The sequence below is a fragment of the Ornithorhynchus anatinus genome, chromosome 2 (genome assembly GCF_004115215.2).
Source record: "Ornithorhynchus anatinus isolate Pmale09 chromosome 2, mOrnAna1.pri.v4, whole genome shotgun sequence".
NCBI classification, from domain to species: domain Eukaryota; kingdom Metazoa; phylum Chordata; class Mammalia; order Monotremata; family Ornithorhynchidae; genus Ornithorhynchus; species Ornithorhynchus anatinus.
The window spans coordinates 137289943-137296228 of NC_041729.1; positions in this window are offsets into that span (position 1 = coordinate 137289943).

The window sequence follows — 6286 nt, forward strand, 5'->3', positions numbered from 1 at the left end:
TCCTCAAAGAAAGTATCCAAAAGAGTATCCAAAAGAAAGAGTAGGAATAGGAGGAGCAGGGAGGAAGAGGTTTTTTTTAAAACTGTAGAAACAGATTGCCATTGCTTGACTATAGAATCCTACAAGGTGGAATCAATGAGTGAGATTGACTCTCAAATCGGGCTTTCTAATTCAGTTCTATCTACAGGGACACGCGCAAGTTTACAGTCAAAGATCTCCCATGGGTGGAAAATTCCATCGAAGCCCCAGTTTCATGCTGAAGTGATGATTTCATCCAAATTCAAACACCCCATCCATCTCCTTTTTCTCCTTCCCACCTTCACTCATTTTCTTTCATCCCTTCCCCTCTTTTTTCATTTCTTCCTTCCCTCCCTCCTTGACTCCTTCCCTCAATTAATTAATCAATTATATTTATTGTGTGCTTACTTTATGCAGAGCACTCTACTAAGTACTTGGGAGAGAACAGTACAACAGAATTGGTGGGCACGTTCCCTGCCTGAAAGGAGTTTACAGCCTAGAAGGGGAGACAGCCATTAATATAAATAAATTACTGATATTCACATAAATCCTGTGGGGGTGAGTCGGGGAGGGGTTGAATAAAGAGAGCAAATCAAGGTGACCCACAGGGGAGTGGGAAAAAAGGAAATGAGTGCTTAGTTAGAGAAGGTCTCTTGAAGGAGATGAGCCTTCAATAAGGCTTTGAAGGTGGAAAGAGTAAATGTCTATTGGCTATGAAGAAGGAGAATGTTCCAGGCCAGAGGCAGGACCTAGAAGGGAGGTCCACAGTGAGATAGATAAAATGGAGTTACAATGAGTAGGTTGGCATTAGAGGAGCAAAATGTGGACGCTGGGTCATAATAGCAAAACAGTGAGGTAAAGTAGGAGGGGCAAGCTGATTGAGTGCTTTAAAGTCAGTGGTAAAAAGTTTGTTTGATGCAGAGGTGTTTGGGGAACCACTGGAGGTTCTTGAGGAGCTGGGAAACATGGACTCAACGTTTTTGTAGAAGAATGATCTGTGCAGCAGAGTGAAGTATAGACTGGAGTGGGGAGAAGCAGGAGGCAGAGAAGACAGAAGGAGTCTGATTCAGTAATTAAGACAGGATAGGACAAGTGCTAGGATTAGCCTGGAGAAGCAAAGTGGCTTAATGGATAAAACACAGGCTTGGGAGTCAGAGGTCAGAGTCAGAGGACAGACGAATCAGAGGTCATGGGTTCTAATCTCTGCTCTGCCAATAATCAGCTGTGTAACTTTAGGCAAGTCACTTAACTTCTCTGAGCCTCAGTTTACCTCATCTGTAAAATGGGGATGAAGAGTGTGAGCCCCACGTGGGACAACCTGTTTAACTTGTATGTACCCCACCACCTTTCCTCTCCACCCAAACAGCTATCTTACTGGTACAGGCTCTCATAATATCTTGGCTGGATTATTGTGTCAGCCTTCTCTCTGATCTCCCTTCCTCCTGCCTCTCCCGGCTCCAGTCTATTCTTCATTCCCCTGCCCTGCTCATCTTCGACACCTGGCCCACGTCCTCCTGCTGTCTTGGAATGCCCTCCCTCCTCACCTCCGCCAAACTAATTCTCTTCCTGTCTTCAAAGCCTTACTGAGAGCTCACCTCCTCCAAGAGACCTTCCCAGACTGAGCTTTCCCTTTTCCCTCTGCTCCTTCTGCTCCCCCTGTACCCCCACCTTCACCTCCCCTCAGCTAAGCTCTCTTTTCCCCACTTTCCCTCTGCTCCTCCCCTTCTCCCTTCCCCTCCCCCTCCCCTCAGCTCTGTGCTTGTCCGCTCAACTGTATATATTTTCATTACCCTATTTATTTTGTTAATGATGATGTTGGTATTTGTTAAGCGCTTACTATGTGCCGAGCACTGTTCTAAGCGCTGGGGTAGACACGGAAATCAGGTTGTCCCACGTGGGGCTCACAGTCTTAACCCCCATTTTACAGATGAGGTAACTGAGGCACCGAGAAGTTAAGTGACTTGCCCAAAGTCACACAGCTGACATGTGGCCGAGCAGGGATTCGAACCCATGACCTCTGACTCCAAAGCCCGTGCTCTTTCCACTGAGCCACGCTGCTTCTCGTGTACATCTCGTTAATGAGATGTACATCACCTTGATTCTATTTATTTGCTATTGTTTTAATGAGATGTTCATCCCCTTGATTCTATTTATTGCTATTGTTTTTGTCTGTCCGTCTCCACCGATTAGACTGTAAGCCCGTCAAAGGGCAGCAACTGTCTCTATCTGTTACTGATTTGTACATTCCAAGAGCTTAGTTCAGTGCTTTGCACATAGAAAGTGCTCAATAAATACTATTGAATGAACTTTGTTGGGCTTGGGTGTTTATTTCAGGCATGAACCTGCTGCTAGGCAGAACTTTCCATTGGTTCCTGAGTGGAATTCTTCATTCCAAATCTTACTTTCAGGGCCACAAATATATATTGGTCCTTTTTTATGGCTATTCAGCATAGCAACCCAAACCTTCAGTCCAATGATGAGAAAAACTTCCTAGGATTCTCACAGATGGATGCGGACAGGGGATAGGTGCTGTGCTGAGTGGCCTCCTCACGATCCCCTGTTCTCCTAGCTTCAGCAGCCAAACCTGAATCTGAGGTGGGGGGACTCAATCGATCATCAATCAATGGTATTTATTGAATAACAATAATTATAATTATTATATTTGCTAAGCACTTACTATGTGCCAGGCACTGTACTAAGTGCTGGAGTGGATATAAGCAAATTGGGCTGGACACAGTCCCTGACCCACATAGGGCTCAGAGTCTTCATCCCTATTTTAGAGATGAGGTAACTGAAGCATGGAGAAGTGAAGTGACTTGCCCAACGCCACACAGCAGACATGACTTTCTGTCTCCAAGGACCATGCTCTAACCTTACCCTCTAGACTGTACGCTCATTGTGGACAGGGAATATGTGTTTATTGTTATATTTACTCTCCCAAGTGCTTAGTACAGTGCTCTGCGCACAGTAAGCGCTCAATAAATCTGACTGATTGAATGAGTGCTGTGTGCAGGGCACTGAACTAAGCTTTTGGGGGAGTATAGGATAACAGAGGTGGTAAACATGTTCCCTGCCCCAAACAGGCTTATGGTCTAGAGGAGAAGAGAGGCACTAACATGAATAAATAGATTACCAATGTGAACATAAGTGCTGTTGTGGAGTGGGGTCCCTAGTGGGAGATGGCACAGGAACCGTTGAGGAACTACCCATTCTTCCTGCATCACATCCTAACTGCCAACTGTGATGCTGCTGGCTGCCTGGATCCTGAATGGATTCTCAGGGCATCACACTCCAGCTTGCCTCCCAACCCATTCTACCCACTCTTGATGACCAAAGTGATGTTCTCAACTCCACCCTCTCTACTCAACTGAACTCACTTGCTCCCCTATCCCATCATTGCTCTCGCACCACTAACCCACAGCCTGGGTTCACTGCCAGGGTTCGCCTCCTTCACTCTTCTGCTCGAGCTGCTGAACACTTCTGGGGGAAGTCTAAACACCAGGCCAACCTTGTTTACTTTAAATTTATCCTTTCTTGCCTTGACTCTGCCCTCTCCTCTCCTGAGCAAAGCTATTTCTCTTCCCATATTGACACCCATGTCCATCACCCAGTTGTTCTGGACACTTAACACTCTTCTCAGGCCCCCTGTTCCTCCCTTTCCCCCATCCCTCCTCCCCGCCCCCCCCCCCCAGCAATCTGGCTATCTACTTCATTAGGAAAATTAACACCATCAGGTCTCCAAAGTCACCTCTCCCCCTTCTCCATCCCCCCACTCTTGACCCCCTCCTCTACTTTCCCATCCTTCCCAGCAATATCTTCAGAGGAAATCTCCTCCCTCCTCTCAAGTGCCACCCCCTCCACTTGTGCATCTGACCCCACTCCCTCTCCCCTCATAAAAACTCTCACCCCTTCCCTCCTCCCCTCCTTAACTTCCATCGTCAACTGCTAGCTCTGCAACGGCTTCTTCCACTCTGCCTTCAAACATGTCCACATCTCCCCCATCCTAAAAAAACTCTCTCTTGACCCCACTGCGCCCTCCAGTTACCGCCCCATCTCCCTCCTACCATTCCTTTCCAAACTCCTGTAGTGAGTCATCTACACTCGCTGCCTCGAATTCCTCTCCTCCAGCTCTCTTCTGGACCCCCTCCAATCTGGCTTCCATACCCTCCACTCCACCTAAACTGCCTGGAATTCGGTGGGAGGGGAACCTGCTCTTTTCTGTATTCTCCTTCTTCCTGGTTTTAATCAAACCCCACTCCTTTCCCCCACCCACTCCTGTCTTTCCTCCGCACCGCCCCAAGACCCCACCTCCACCCGTCTCTGCAAATCAGTCTTTCCCTTTCTATCAGACAATTCCCTGGAAATAAGGGACAAGTGGAATTTCTGTTTCCCTCCCCATTCCCATCCCCACAGTCTCTGTCTCTTTCCACTCTTCTGCCCTTCTACTCTATCCCACCCCTACTCATCCCTTCCTTTAATACGTTATGTGCAACTCTGTTTTTGACAGAACAATTATTCAAAGATCTGAGTCTCCCCATGTTGTATCTTCATGTCAATTCCCCCATAACACTTGTGTATGTATATTTATACTCTATTCTTCCTCCTGACATTTATTTATCTGTCTCCCCTGCTAGATTGTAATAATAATAATAATAATGGTATTTGTTAAGCACTTACTATGTGCTGAACACTGTTCTAAGTGCTGGGGTAGAAACAAGGTAATCAGATTGTCTCAGGTGGGCTCACAGTCTTAATCCCCATTTTACAGATGGGGTAACTGAGGCACAGAGAAGTTAAGTGACTTGCTCAGAGTGACACAGCTGACAAGTGGCGGGGCCGGGATTAGAACCCGTGACCTCTGACTCCCAAGCCCGGGCTTTTTCCATTAAGCCACCCTGCTTTTCTAACCCCAAAGACTCATGGGTCATGGATAAAGTCTGGGCCCAGGGCTCTGTACCAAGGACCAGGACTCTGGATTGGTCTGCGCTCCTTCATGGTATCCTCAGATGCAGAGATCAAGACTCAGCCTCTCACCCTCCCCTGCACCCTCTGCCCAGGATCATAATCTAGTAGTAATAGTAATAGTTTCAAGCAGTTCCAAGGTGCAAAACAATATATTACACATGCACATATGTATACATAGATGGAGGCAGACATTTTCTCTTGCCCCAAGGGCCTCACAATTTTAGAATGAGGAGGAAAGGGTACAGACACTTGAGGAAAGGCAAACAAACATATAAAAGACATAAACTACAATAAACACAAAAGGAGTGACAGGATTTCAGGCTCTTCACAGTTCACAGACCCACAGGCCAGGAAGTTTCAACTGCTGCCACAGTAGTGACCTTTCCAATGTTCTAGAAGTTGAGAAGACCTCATGCTCCCTCTGGTCGAGTCATTCCATGAGCTGAAGCAGGGTTCAGTGGGAGCTCTGGAGTCATGGGGAATGTGCAGCGCTCTCCTGTATTGTTGAGCCCCAGGATCTGGAGTGAGAGGAGTGATGGAGGACTCACACGAATCCCTTAGGCATGTTCTTCTCTCACTGGCCCCAAATAGATTACCAGTCCTCACCCAAATGGGGAAAGCCCAGCTGCCTCATTCATTCATTCATTCATTCAATTGTATTTACTGAATGCTTACTATGTGCAAAGCTCTGTACTAAACACTTGGAATGTACAGTTCAGCAACAGAGACAATCCCTGCCCAACAATGGGCTCACAGTCTAAACGTGGGAGACAGACAATTAAACAAAACAGAACAAAACAAATAGTCTGGTGTCAGTATCAACATAAATAGAATCATAGATATATACACATCATTAACAAAATGAACAGAGTAATGAATAATATATATAAATAGGCACAAGTGCTGTGGGGAGGGGAAAGAGGAAGAGCAGAGGGAGGGAGCAGGGGAGATGGGGAGAGAGGAGGGGCAGAGGGAAAGGGAGGGCTCAGTCTGGGATGGCCTACTGGAGGAGGTGAGTTCTCAGTAGGGCTTTGAAGAGGGGAAGAGAGCTAGTTTGGCGGATGTGAGGAGGGAGGGCATTCCAGGTCAGTAGTAGGACGTAGGCCGGGGTCGACGGCGGGACACGTGTTAACGAGGGACCATGAGGAGGTTAATGGTAGAGGAACGGAGTATACAGGGCGGGCTGTAGAGGAGAGAAGAGATGTGAGGTAGTAGGGGGCTAGGTGATGGAGACCTTTGAAACCAAGAAAGAGGAGTTTTTGTTTTATGCGAAGGTTGATAGGCAACCACTGGAGGTTTTTGA